Source organism: Canis lupus, chromosome 11, assembly GCF_003254725.2.
Source record: "Canis lupus dingo isolate Sandy chromosome 11, ASM325472v2, whole genome shotgun sequence".
Classification (NCBI taxonomy): domain Eukaryota; kingdom Metazoa; phylum Chordata; class Mammalia; order Carnivora; family Canidae; genus Canis; species Canis lupus.
The window spans coordinates 20,041,261-20,056,261 of record NC_064253.1 but is presented as its reverse complement, the minus strand read 5'-3'; the positions used below and the strand labels follow the sequence as shown (position 1 = coordinate 20,056,261).

The window sequence follows — 15,001 nt, the reverse complement described above, 5'->3', positions numbered from 1 at the left end:
TCCTACCCTCAAGGAACTTGCATTCTACTAGGGGAGACCAACAGCCAGAGAAAGAAAAGGATACAATCTATAGTAGTGAGAAGAGGAAAGTTCCCTGGAGGAAAAAGCAAACAGGAGAAGGGGAAGGGAGTATTGGAGCAGGCATTGAGGAGTATTGAAATTCTAAATAGGGATCCCTGGGTGGCGCAGCGGTTTGGCGCCTGCCTTTGGCCAAGGGCACGATCCTGGAGACCCGGGATTGAGTCCCACGTAGGGCTCCCGGTGCATGGAGCCTGCTTCTCCCTCTGCCTGTGTCTCTGCCTCTCTCTCTCTCTCTCTCTCTCTCTGTGACTATCATAAATAAATAAATAATTAATTTAAAAAAATTCTAAATAGTATGGCCACGGAATTATGAACAAAGACCTGAAATAAATGAGGGCCTGAACCTTGACATTTAATGCGGAAAAAGCTTTCTAGTGGTGAGAACAGCATGTGCAATGGCCCAGAGGTGAGAGGCTGCCTGACAAAGATCACTGGGGAGGGTGGCGTGGCCAGAGCAGAGTGAGTGAAGAGGGCATAAGGGAGGGGATTAGAGAGGCGGTGGGGCATGCAGGGCACTAAAAGAAGGCCCTTGTATGAACTTGAGCTTTGACTCAGATAGGAGCCACTGGAGAGTTTTACACAGAAGACATGATGTGACTCATATTTTAACAGTATCATTCTGGGGATGCCTGGGTGGCTCCGTTGGTTAAGCATCCAATTCTGGACTTCAGCTCAGGTCATGGTCTCAGGGTAGTGAGACTGAGCCCCGCATTTGGCTCTGGGCTGGGCACAGAGCCTGCTTGGGATTCTCTCCTTTCCTCTCCCTATGCCCCTCTCCTGAGTCTCTTAAAAAAAACAAACCCCAAAACAATATGACTCAGGATGCTGTGTTGGGAATAAATTGGGGAGAACAGGTAGAAGCAGTCAGGAGGCTACTGCAGAAATCCTGGCAAGAGACGATGGTGGCTTGGACTAGAGAGACACCATGGAGGTATTGACATAAGGTCAGATCCTAGAAAGTAGAGCCAGTAGGATTCGTCGATGGATTAGAAGTGGATTTGAAATAAAGAATTCAACTAGGACTCTCAGATTTTTGGCTTGAGCAAATAGGAGACTCAAATTGCCATTATCTGGCTTGCACTATCTCCACGCTGATGGAGCATGTTTGGGGGTAAGACAAGGAACTTAGTTTTGGACATGTTAAGTAGGAGATGCCTTTTAGATGCCCAACTGAAGAGGCCTGTAGGCAGCTGGATATATGAGTTCAGGGAAGATGTCAAGGTTAGAAATGAAGTTCAGCATGTAGCTCTTTAAAGCAATGACACAGGATGAGATCACCAAGGGGCAACTGTCTAAGGGCTGAGACACAGTAAAGGAGACTGAGAAGGAGTAGCAAGTAGAACAAGATGGAAATCAGGAGAAAGGGTTTCAAGGAGGATGGGGCAATCCACTGTGATAGGTCATGACAGGACAAAAAATTCATCACTGGATTTGGCATCTTGGAGTCCCAGGTGACCATGGTCAAGGGCAGATTCAGTGGAATGGTTGGGATGACAACCTGACAGCAACAGGTTCAAAAGAGAAAAGTGGAAGTCATCAGCCTGGGGGACAGAGAGATGGCAGCAGCAGGAGCCTTGGGAGGGAGGGGGGAAGGAATGATCAGATAAATTTCTTCTTTCTGCACTTCACTCCTTTATAAAATGTAGCACACAAAGCTGGCACCTCCACAACATGTGTCAGTGGCAGCCATGGTTACCAAGTTGAACTGCATTCCCCAGGTTGCTGAGCTTCATCCAGCTTCTGGCCCATGAGCCAACTACCTGCTTGTTTCTAGACTCCCATGAAGTAATTCCCATTTTCTCACAGTCCCTTGTAGCCAGAGGGAACAGGATAGGCAATGTTTCGCTCTCATGGAGCTTGCCTTGTGAAGGAGACAATCGCCCAACAGACAGACGTGCAGAGAGGTCATTTCAGGTGCCAACAAATGAAGTGAAGATAATAAAATGGGGTGAGAAGGGGAGAAAAGTGTTGGTGGGGTGGGGCCTCCTTCAGCCAGACTGTGTGGTCAGATGGCCTCTCTGGGAGATGGTGCCTAGGTAATTCTTCTCACACTGGCCCCTGCCCCACTACTCTTGGGCTTTCAAATGTCCCAGAGCTGCCTGGGGTCTGTGGTCAACTAAGTATAGGGCCAAAAGGAGACATTCTCTTCCTCTTCTCTCTTTAATGTATACTGTGGAATACTCCATGATTACAAAAGACATGCATTTTCACTGAAGGAATTGGAAAATATATTGAAAAGAGGAGGAAAAAAAGTCACTTACAATTCTACTACTCAGAGATGCCTACTGCTCACACTTGTATGCATCCTTGTAGACATTTTTGCTATGCATATAAACACATAGTTTTTAAAGACGGAGATTGGCTTGGGGTGCCTCAGTGGCTCGGTCAGTTGAGTATCCAACTTGATTTTGGCCCAGGTTATGATCTCAGGATCACAGTGGATCCTTGGGGGGGTCAGGGTCTACACCCAGTGGGGAGCCTGCTTTTCTCCTTCCACCCCTTCCGGAGGTCACATGCGCTCGAGAGCTTTCTCTCTCTCATAAATAAATAAATAAATAAATAAATCTTAAAAAGAAGAGACCATGTTGTCCATTCTGTTCTGTGTACACTGTTTTAGTCTTGAATTTTGACTAAATCTATTATAAGCACACTTCTGATGCCATTTAATTTTCTTCCACATACCAATTTTAATGGCTGCACAGTATTCTACTGTGAATGCATACTTTTACCATACTTTATTTAATCCCAAGAACATTGGCCATTTAGATTGTTTCCAAGTGAGTGACACTAGGAGTAAATGCTATAATAAACAAACCTGCATTTTTTTCTTTCTTAGTGGAGTAGGTTTGCAAATCCCTGATTGTTTTCTTGGGTTCAAGACAAAGCATCCCTGCCCAGCAGGAGTGTCGTGGGTCTCATGGCATCAAGAAGCAGCCTGAGGCTGAGGGCAGTGGAAGGGCAGAGCTGTGCCTTGTACCAAGGAGCCAGAGTTCACTCAGATGCCAGAGGCTGATTTTATCCTCAGATACACCCTGGTCCTGAGTTTTCCTCCCTTGAGGCCTAAACAATAGGAAAACAGTAGGCCCTTTTCTTAAACCCAGTGAAATCCAAAGGGATTCCCCACCTGAGCCAGGAAGAGGGTGTCTCCCTCTGACAGGAGCAAAAAGAGCACTCCCTTCTTCCTTTGAAATCCCCTTGAGGAAGCTGCCTCTTCCATCCCTCCTTGGGGAAAATATCCAAGTGGTGAGGCATTCAGCCTTTTTCAGGGCAGGGCTACCAGGGAGGGTTTGGGCACAGAGGGTTCTACAGAAATGGCAGCTCCTCTCCTATCTCTGATCCAGCCATGCTCCTGCATCCCTGAATTCCCCAGAAGGCTGGTAGGGGCAGTCTGTGCCCCAAATGAGAGGAGTGTCCTGGGGAGTAGTGAGTTCTGGGGTGAGGTGGGAAAAGCACAAGCCCAGGAGGCCAGAATCACAGCACATTCTGGCACATTCCAGTCTCATTTTGGGCAAGTGACTTCACCTATGGAACACAAGCTCTAGAAGCAGGACACTTGGATCTGTTTTGCATAGTTATATCTGCAACATTTAGCATGTAGTAGATGCTCAATAAATACTGTGCTCCATTATCTTTTCTAACCCTCAATTTGCTTATCTGTAAAATGGGGATGATAAAACCAATATCATAGGTTCATTGTGAGGACTAAATAAAACATGGGTAAAATATTTAACATAATGTCTGGTGTTCAACAAACACCACTTCAAAGCCCTAGAAAGTTGCTTTCATGCCCCACACCCCATGGCATGGACAGGATGCTCTGCAATTTCCTCTTATTAGATAGAATTAGTTTGCCTCCACTCTGCTCATTATTTGCAACCCAAACAAGCCTCTGGTCTGGCACATATCACACAGTGTGTATGGTTGTCTAATTCCCTTGTTAGGCTTCAAGGCAGTTTAAGGACAAGAATTTTCTTTCTGTATCCTCTGTGTCGCTGAACAATACTATGAAGTAACCAAGATCATTGTCACCATTCTACAGAAAAGAAAACTGAGGTTCAGAAAGGTTAGGTGCTTTGCCCTGGTCACATAGCAAGGGAGTGGCAGAGCAAGATCTAAATCTGCTTCTGATTTCTGGGTCCCCACTCTCTTTTAGAGGAATCTTTGGCAAATGGGATTGGGGAGGTGGCAGTGGGTGAAGAGGAAGCAAGTCAGTTTCAATATCTCTGAGGGAAAAGACAGGCAGGACTCCAAGTAAAAGGAGGTCCTTAGGAAGTCAGCAGGGCACTGACTGTCACCTGAGCCCTGTCTCATCTTCCTGTGGATAATCATGTATACAGTAGCTATAATCCCCAGAGACCCATGATTTGACTGGTCTGGGGCAGGCTGATGCAAATAAAGAAGTCCCTAGGCTCCCTTTATCAATGTGGAGCCCAGCCAGCAAGGGGACTTGGGTTTCCTCAGGTCAGAGTTGGTGATGGCCCCAGCAATAGCGGGAGTGGTTGTTGGGCACCTGCTCAGAACTGCCCTATCCCCAGGTATGGGACAGGTAGAGCTTCCCACCAGATCAAAAGCATCTTGATTTACTTATCTCTGTGACCCCAGGATCCTGCTGAATGGTGACAGCCTCCAACCTCCAGCACTGGGGAGTGAGGAAGAGGAGGAAGCTAGACCTAGACCAGGGATGTGAAGGGAAAAGAGACCAGAAAGAAGGGTTTTTAAGGATTTTATTTATTTATGTATTTGAAAGAGAGAGAAACAGAGAATGATAATGCATGCATGAGGTGGGGGTGGGGCAGAGGGAGAGAGAGAAGCAGGCTCCCCGAAGAGCCAGGAGCCCAATGTAGGGCTCAATCTCAGGAGCCTTAGATCATGACCTGTCGCTTCACCCAGTGGGCCACCCAGGCACCCCTAAGAAGAAGGGTTTTTAATGACCAGGAATGCCCTCTGTGTCCCTCCTCCCTATTAAATTATGTGTTTCTGGAGGGCAGGTTGGTGGCTGATTCATCTGTGTCTCTACCACACCCAGTAGATTTCTTTGCAGAGAGTTGGTACTCATTGTAGCTTATTGGAGGTATAACTGGAAGCCAGTATCCAGGATGCCATCTGCTTTTCATACCTGGGTCATCCAGGAAAGGGCCTGTCCTGATGGTCTGATGTCTTGACCAAGACAATCCCAGGGAGGGGCAGAGACTGTTAACCTGAGGCATTCAGAGTTGACCTCTGTCCCCAAGCTCCACCCAAGTGACTATCTCTCCCTTCCTTAGCCAAAGAGAGCTCTTTTGGGGGAAATCTCCAGGATCCAGGTGATAGAAATGGACTGGGTATGTGGTGTAACACCTTTGTCCTTGGGAACCTAAGAGGGCTCTGGGCCACGAGAAAGAAAAGTCTAGAGCAATTATCTCTTTATTGAGAGAGTAAAACTGCTGCTTTTGCCTGAACGGTCAGATCAGTAGATTCTTTTTGCACCTGCCATCCCCACAACATGCACGTACCGCACAGCTACAAATAATCTTGATGTTGCATATTTAAAACGACGCCTTTTTACATCCAGATGGCCAAGAGGCACATGAAAAGATGCTTAACGTCATTCATCATCAGGGAAATGCAAATCAAAACTACAATGAGATATCACCTGACACCTGTCAGAATGGCTAAAATAAAAAACACGAGAAACAAGTGTTGGCGAGGATGTGGGGAAAAAGGAACCCTTGTGCTCTGTTGGTGAGAATGCAAACTGGTACAGCCACTATGGTTCTTCAAAAAGTTGAAAATAGAACTATAGCACAATCCAGTAATCACACTAGTGAGTATTTACCCCCAAAATACAAAAACACTAATTTGAAGGAATATATGCACCCTACATTTATAGCAGCATTATTGATAATAATTGAATGACAGAAGTAGCCCAAGTGTCCATGGATAGATGGATGGAAAAAGGAGATGTGATATGAATATCATTCAGCCATAAAAAAATGAAATCTGCCATTTGTAACATCATGGATAGAGCTAGAGAGTATAACACTAAGTGAAATAAGTTAGAGAAAGACAAATACCACAATTTCACTCATAGGTGGAATTTAAAAAACAAAACAAATGAGCAAAGGAAAAAACAAAAAGAGAGAAACAAACCAAGAAACAGACTCTTAGCTCTAGAGAACAAACTGATGGTCACCAGAGGGGAAGTCGTGGGGGGGGGGGGGGCATGGATAGGTGAAATAGGTAAAGAGGATGAAGAGTACACTTATCATCATGAGCACTGAGCAATGTACAGAATTGCTGAATCACTATGTTGTATACCTGAAACTGATACAACACTGTATGTTAATTATACTGGAATTAAATTAAAAAATTAAAATTAAAAATAAACTGATGCCTAAAATGCTTGTGTGCCCATCAGCATGAGTGGAGTCCTCCTCTGCAGATGTGCTGTGTGCAGAGCTTGTCTCTACAAGGCCAAATGCAGTATGCATTTCTCACCTGCATACCTGGACAGCTTTAAGCTTCAGGCTGAGTGGGGATATCCCAGAGAACAGCCATTACTCATGTCCTTCCATGTGGCCTTAAGTTAAATCTATAGAATTATGTCTAAATTCCTCAGACAGCCTTCAGGTCACGGGCCAGGACACCTGTCCACACCCCCCTCCCATCTTGCCGTTGGCTTACCTCACACTGTGGCTCAGGTGAGATGCAATTGGCTGGACTAGCTGTGTTTTCACAAGGCCTCCAGGCAATTCTGACGTGCACTAACTAGTACTCAGAAACCACGTGGTTATGAGGCTCCCTTGCTGAGCCTGGGCTGCCCTTCTCAGGCCTCTTCTGCCTCACTATCCCTCTCAGGAAGCCCTCCTCGTCCCCTGAGCACCTGTGAGCATCCCTTCCCAGAACACACAGCTCCTCCTCCATTCCACTCCCCATTCTGGTACAAAGGCTTCCTTTCTGCTCCTCTTCACAGCACATAGGTTCTCCTTCATTTTATGGGTGAACTGTGAGCATTTGTTAACTGCCTCCCAGATGGATTCCACTCTAATGCACACATGAATGTGACTCTGAAGGCACCTTCAGGAGTGAGGGCCTCACTTTGCTCCCTGTCAACAAAAATCAACTGAGGGCCTGCCAGCTGTGGCAGGAATTGAGCAACTGTGCCAGGCACTGGGGCTGGTTCAGTGATGAAAGGTGTGGTCCCATCCTTCAGGAGCACAGAATCACACAATATGCACTTTGTTTGTATCTAGCTTCTTTTGCTCAACATGTCTGTGAGATTCACCTATGTTGTTCTGTGTCATCACAGTATGCTTTTTAAAAAATTGCTGTGGGGGATCCTTGGGTGGCTCAGCAGTTTGGTGCTTGCCTTTGGCCCGGGGCGTGATCCTAGAGTCCCGAGATCAAGTCCCACATCGGGCTCCCTGCATGGAGCCTGCTTCTCCTCTGTCTGTATCTCTGCCTCTCTCTCTCTCTCTCTCTCTGTGTGTCTCTCATGAATAAATAAAAAAATATCATTGCTGTGGTGTATTCCGCTGCACAGATATGACACAATTCACCTATCCATTCTATTACTAATGGACATTTGTCTGTTTCCAGTTTGGGATTTCTATGAATAAAAACACTACCAACATTGGTGGACATGTGAACTCACTCTTCTTGAGTATACACCAGAAGTGGAATTGATGGCTATGAAATGGGCATAATCTTACGTTTAGTAGGTACTGCTGAACATTTTTCCAAGGTTATTATACCACTTGGCACTTCTGCCAGCAGTGTGTGAGGGTTTGGCAGCTTTGGCATTATCGATTTTTTAAGTCTTAGTCCTTTGGGTGTGTGTACAGTAAGTTTCAATTCGTTTATTGGCTAACAGGTACCCACTTTTATTTTTTTTATGATAGGCAGAGAGAGAGAGAGAAGCAGACACAGGAGGAGGGAGAAGCAGGCTCCATGCCGGGAGCCTGAGTGGGACTCGAACCCGGGACTCCAGGATCGCGCCCTGGGCCAAAGGCAGGCGCTAAACCGCTGAGCCACCCAGGGATCCCCAGGTACCCACTTTTTAAAAAGATTTTATTTATTTATTCATGAGAGACACAGAGAGAGAGGCAGAGACATAGGCAGAGGGAGAAGCAGGCTCCATGCAGGGAGCTTGATCTGGGACTCGATCCCCGGACTCTGAGATCATAACCTGAGCTGAAGGCAGACGCTCAACCACGGAACCACCCAGATGACCTTAGATATCCACTTTTAAGATGTGCCAATCAAGACTTTTACCTGTTTTGGGGTGCCTGGGTGGCTCAGTTGGTTGAGCGGCTGACTCTTGGTTTCAGCTCAGGTCATGATCTCAGGGGTAGTGAGATGGAGCCCCACGGTCCAGCTGCTCGGCAGGGAGTCTGCACTAGATTCTCTCCCTCTGACCTTCCCCAACTCCTGTGTGCATGCATGCGCTTGCTCTCCTTCTCTGTCTCTCAAATAAATAAATAAATAAATAAATAAATAAATAAATCTTTAAAAAAAGGACTTTTGCCTATTTTGTCTTTTTTCTTATTGACCTGCAGGAGTTCTTTGTACATTCTAAATATAAATCCTCTGTCGAGTACATTACTGAAAATATCAGTCTGTGACTTACCTTTTCACTCCTTTCAGTGGTAACTTGCGATGAAGAGATGTTCATGAAAGGTCAATTTATCTATATTTTCTTTTTTTTTTTTTTAATTTTTATTTATTTATGATAGGCACACAGTGAGAGAGAGAGAGGCAGAGACACAGGCAGAGAGAGAAGCAGGCTCCATGCACCGGGAGCCTGACGTGGGATTCGATCCCGGATCTCCAGGATCACGCCCTGGGCCAAAGGCAGGCGCCAAACCGCTGCGCCACCCAGGGATCCCAATTTATCTATATTTTCATCTGTGACTAGTATTTTTTTGGTAGCCTATTTAAGAGATCTTTATTTTAATATTAAGAAATCCAGTGGACACAGAAATAATGACAAAAATCACCAATACTAGTAAACAGAAAGAAGTAATGGATAAAGTCTGACAGTGAGTGTGGGAAAAGCACTGGCTCTGCTCACGAGGGTGTGCCTGCTTGAGTGTGATGTGCAAAGCCTGGGCTTTGTTCTGGAGTGGGGTGGAGGTGAAAGGGGAGTCTCTGATCAGTTCAATGAACGTGTGCTGGTATCCAGGTTGGATGGGGTGCTGTGCCGGGTGCTGAGGATGGCTCTGTGGGGACAGGGAGACCCTGAATGACTGACTCAGGAGAAGGACTGCCTCTTTTCATTTGTGTTAAACTGGGTTCAGCCCCCCAAACTCTGCAGGCTCCCCCTAATCCAGGCCCTGCACCTCCTCTTCTGTGCCAGAGCCTGCAAAGACAAAAGTGTTGACACTTGTCCAGCTGGCTCAAGAAGGGGAAATTCTCCCTCCCTGAGTCACCACAGGCAGAAGGCGCTTCACATAACAAGCACGGGACTACAAATGATCACTATGCTTGTTTCACTATGCTGCATCACTTCCAAAATCCCCGATGATGCTTTCGAATGAAGTCTGGGTCCAAAAACTTTCCCCATGTTTCCCCCAGTTTGAATAGAACAATACCCAGGGAATCACAAGCTGACTTGTGAAATTGACTTCCCCAAAGAAAAGAAAACAGATATGTAGTCCAGAGTGGTCAAGCCCCCACTTCTTTTGCCAGGGGGAGGGGTAAGGGGTGGGAGTAGAAGGCTAGTGGCTCCTGTCACCTTGCCAAGAGGACCCCAACCCAACAGATGGACATAAGCCTCCTTCTGTCTCCTCCAGCAGAAAGCCAGCTCTGGAGTCCCTGGGACATCTTTCTCCCCATCCAGCTTAATGGAGATGTACTGCACATGGCCTTGAGAGCTCAGAGATATGGTGCACAAGTCCCCAACATCATTAGCTGACGGAAGCATACCTTCTCTCTAGGGCAGGGCAGTGACCACAGCTGGGTGACAGACATCCATTTCTAACATGTTCACATTAGTAGCTTTGGGGAAAACCACAAGTGATCTCAGGTCCCTCACTTGCGCCTGTTCCCCGGCCCCTCCCCACCACCCATTTACCATCCTCTCACAAAATTCAAGAGCTCCAGGGCAGGGTCAGTAGAAGGATCCTTGAAACTCACAACGGTATGTAAAATTCTGGATGTTCGTCCATCTATTTCCTTTGATTCTGGAAGGGGTGTGTGACCTCAAAAAGGCTTAGAACCACTGAACCAGGACCTCTTTAAGTAGAATGCATCAGTTCGATAAAGTTAATTTGCATTAATGAGTTATGCATCTTCAGCTAAGTGCACTTCCAAAATAACACCTGGGGAAGAAGAATCCTTAACTGAAAATAGATTTCTAATGGCAAATATGAGGTCCAGTTGAAATTTGAACGGGGGTGGGGGGAGGATGACAATGAAGCAGGAGGACCTTCTTGTTTCCTTTAAGCCACTACCACTAGTGCATAAAACCAGTTTAAAAAAAAAAAAAAAAAACAGTTTTTCTCTCTAGAAACTTTTCAGAGGCTATGGGGAAGGGGGAGTGGAGAGTAAGAGAACAGGAGTTGGTGACTAGGATGTGCCCAAAGACACAAGCATTTCTCAGATGGATCCCAGCCCCTCAGGTCTCAGAGGCTGCCAAAACCTTAACAAAGAAGAGAAGATTCCCACCCTGACTTGGGGGCCCAGGAACCCTGCTTCTATCATCATACCAGATCTCAAATGGGCAGAAAGTGTCTGGAGCACGCATCTCCCCCCTGCAGGGACCACGTCCCCAGAAGCCCTATGTCTGCCACATCCTGGGCCCCCATGCTCCACTGGTGACAAGACACAGCTGCTCTTACAAGGAACAATCTGAAGAGCCAGCTCTTGCTCCTCTGGTCTTTCACTGAGCTTTCAGACTTAGCCAGGGCCTGCCCCCACTGCAGTCAGGAGGAAGTGATTCTGTAAGGTATCCCAGGGACTCCCAGGGCTGGCTCAGACAGCAGACTGTTAAATAAGTGGGATTTTTTCCAGTGTTTTCAGAAACTGTTGTTTAAAAAAACATATATAACCATCCAAACTATTTACGTAACCCTTGGGAAGTCTCCACAGATATGGCTTCCAATTTGTAATCATGGCCAGGACTTAAAAAATCAAGTAGAGGGACAGTCACAATTGGAGAGGCTGTCACGTTAAAGTTCTGTGCTTTTGTAAGCCAGTTCAATATTTTATTCTACTTTGAGAAGTTTCTTTTCATGCACTTTCCCCCTTTTCTGGTTTTCTTTTCTTTCATTGTCTGCTGCTGTGCACCAAACACTCCTAACAGTTTCTGGGAACATCAGAACTGTCACCCGGGAGACCAGAATCAGCCCAGAACTCAGGTTTGTAGGGGTGTTTAGAAAGACTATGCTGGAATGCATTTAAAAGCCTAGGAATATTCTATTCTCATTGATATTCCATGCTTACCAGGCTCAATACAGCTCTCTTCTCCCCTCTCCAGACACTTGCAGAGTCTACTCTGTGTCTGGGTTGTCCTCCCTGGAGGTAGGCATCAGATTTCTTGGTTCAACTCTCAGGGGTTCAGCTCTCTGGATCCGTGCTGACCTAATCCATAGGGTCCCTAAACCGCAGATTCTGATTACACAAAGCTCATGGGAGGGATGATGATCTGGGCTTCTTTCTAGAATCACCCTGGTGTCTCCACTACTCAGTGCCCATCATCCAACTAGAATCTGGCTTTCATAGGAAAACATCCTTTTTTCTTTTTCTTTTTTTTAATTAGAAAGACTATTCTTCTTAGGATTAAAGAAGTGGTTTGGATCATGGACTTTACTGGTAAAAAAAAAAAATTTGATGAGAACTATGCCTTCACCAAATGTACTATTTGATACCACTTGAGGGGAGAGGGTGGATTCAACAAGCTCTGAAGATAAGCCTGTGAACACAGAGATAAGAACCTTGGGCTTACAACGGGCTTCCTAACACCACAAAGCTCTAAGAATTCATAACCACTGCAAATCAACACCAACAGCCAAGACCTCAGCCTAGAACCTCTTTGCTGATACTTGCACTGAACACACTACTAGAGAAGGCAGAGGCACATGGCTCTCACTCTGATAAGAAAACCCTAGGGTGTCCTCTGAGGACCCCACAGTTTGGAGAAGCTGAGGAGAGAATAGAGGGTGTGGCCACCCCAGCCCCAGCCTCCTTTAGCGAAGGGATAGTGGCTAAGGGACATCTAAAGGAGGGTAGTGAGTCTGGGCCAGGAGTTCTTTCTCTTCTCTCTGCCCACCCTCATCCCTACCAAGCTCTGATGTCGGCCCAACTGTGGCCGCTCCAGAGATCTTCAGCCATTTCCCACAGGTCCCCTCCCATTGGAGTTCTTTAATTGGTGGATGTGGGAAAGAGAAAGAGGAAAAATATTTCCATCCCTCCCAATCCCATCACTCCACAAAAACCCAATCAAAAAATAATTATTCATCTGACTGGGAGATCTCATCCCAGGTCTTAATAATTGTTCTTCTTATGCCCATAAGGAGAATGAGTGGTGAAGAAATGCAAAATCCCAACTCCTAAAGATGTGGTTGAAAAAGGGAAGCCCCCCAAAAGTTCCCATCTGCTGACCAGAGGCAATAAAATGATGACTTAAAAAAATTTGGGGTCTTTCCAAATCATGGCAGAATGTATGAACAGAGGAAGATGTGCTCTAGTTTTGAAACTCTGACCTGGTACCAAGATAGGTGATGCCCAATGACAGTACACACCCTCTCCCCAAGACCTTCTGCCCACCTTCCCTGTCCATGTGAGGCCCAAGCAATTCAACATTTATTGACCACTGACTGTGTGCTTTCAACCCTTCCAGGAGGTGGAGCTCCACAGCTTCTAGGTGCCATGAGAGGGGCAGGTGAACAACTCAGCCAACATTTGCTGTGCTGTGTTTTGAGGTTCGAGGGGACAAGATTCTGAGAAAAGATTAGCTAAGAACACTCCAAGTCTATGAACCTACAAATAGCACCATAGATGCAAGGAACAATTAATTTTGCATGGTGGGATCAGGGAAGGTGACCCAGAGAGGTGACATTTAAGTTGGGCTTTGAAAACACATGAGGATTTTGATGGGAATAACTGGGGAGGAGTGGCACACCAGGCAGAAAGAACTGGGTGAGCAAAGGTCAGGGTTACAGACAGTTGGTTGTGGGGGGTATGGCAGGTAGTCAGGCCAGTGGTGCCAGAGCATGGGGTCTTGGAGCAAGAGGTAAAAGGCAGGCTGTGGTTCATGACAGGCACGGACAAGAGCCATTGAGAAAAGCTGCTACACAGAGTGACAGCTTGCAACTTCAGGATCTGCCAAACCATTCAGGTCAAGGTCACTTTCTCTCCTGGGAAACCTCTAGCTAATGGCAGATGATGGCAGGGTGTTAGAGCTTGTCTGTTTCTACCCAGAGTGACTGCTTTCATGGGAAATCTTTGCAGTGGAGCCCCCAACTGGGCTGGCGGAGACAATCTCCACGTTGCATCACAGTCAGAGGATCTTAGACCTCTACTGCAGTTTGTCTGCCTACTTCTGCCCCCTTCTCTTTATCTTTCACAAGTGGTACCCCCATAAGTCCCCTGCACTCCAGATTCCATCTGGGTGTGTGCCTCTGAGAGGACCGAACTGGTTGGTCTCTGGATGAATGCCCAGTGTCCGGGCTCTGTCTTACTGGCAAGGAGGAGCCATCGGGATTTCTTCAACAGGGGAAGGTGCGGTCAGATCTGAGTGTCACAAAAGTAATCCAGCAACAGAGTGAGGAGCCAACCACTGGGGCAGAGGTGGAGTGGTATGGTGTAAGGACCATTTAAACGGATGCTGCATTTATTGGTACCAGGTTTTGGCAGCCTGTGTAATTTACTATGTACCCTTTCAGTCAACAGTCTCAATCTTAGAAATCTGATAGGAACCTTGGCACAAATGCATAAAAGTGTAAGGATGAGGATGTTTATAGCGGCCTCACATATAGTTACAGGACATTGGAAACTCCATGTTCATCACAGGAGGGAAGAGGAAATAATGGTGCATCCATGCAGTGAACAATCCCAAACAGCCTTTGAAACTAGGCAGTAGGTCCCTCTGTACTATCTTAGAAAGAGGTACACAGTATATTGCTATTTTTATTTTTATTTTTATATTGCTATTTTTAAAAGGCCAGCTGCTGAACAAATATATAGCATGATGGAATTTTCATGAACAACATTGTGCACATGTGTGTCTTTTGTTTGTTTTATAAGTAAATCCAGAAAGAGATACTTCCACTGTTATTAGAGGTTACTCCTTGAGGTAATAGGGATTTTGCTTTTTACTCTATGCATTTTTAAAAATTGAAGTAGAGTTGACAAACAACATTACATTAGTTTCAGGTACACAACACAATAGCTCAGTAACTCTCCATGTTATGCTACATTCACCTTAAGTGTAGTTACCATCTGTCATCATCATACAAGGCTATATTTTGTGTTTTTATAAAGTAGCAGTAAGAGAGAGTTTCTAGCTTTTATTTTTTATTGTGTTTGGGGATTTTCTGTATTTCCTGATTTTTTAGATGATGCCCATGTTTCATTTCTCTTATCAGAAAACAAAATTTTAGTTAAAAAAGCTCCACGTCTACTTAGAAAAAGATTTTTAAAAATTCTTCATATTGCCTTTCAAGAGAACAAATAATTTTTAAAAATGAGATATTCAGGAAATCTGTCAATGGCCTGGTCTGGGTAAATAGGAATTTAAAATGAGCTGGAATAAAGCTGAACACAGGATGGTGAAGACAGAAGTCCCCAAAGAAGCTCAAAGTCTATCTTTTGGTGGCAGGCAGGAAACCTACAGGAGAGAGTGGGGAAAAGCACAGGAGTGAGCATATGTGCTGAGTGCACTGACTTTCAGGAGGCTCAGGCCAGGACAGGTAGTGTATCCGAGAGGTGACACTGGCTC

At 45.8% G+C, this 15,001-nt stretch overlaps 1 protein-coding gene across 2 annotated transcripts in view; it reads right to left on the bottom strand.

The window, feature by feature from the left end:
• The window catches only part of RAD50 (RAD50 double strand break repair protein), a 230,493-nt gene that overhangs the window by 190,046 nt on the left and 25,446 nt on the right, over nucleotides 1-15,001 (bottom strand). The window lies entirely within an intron of this gene.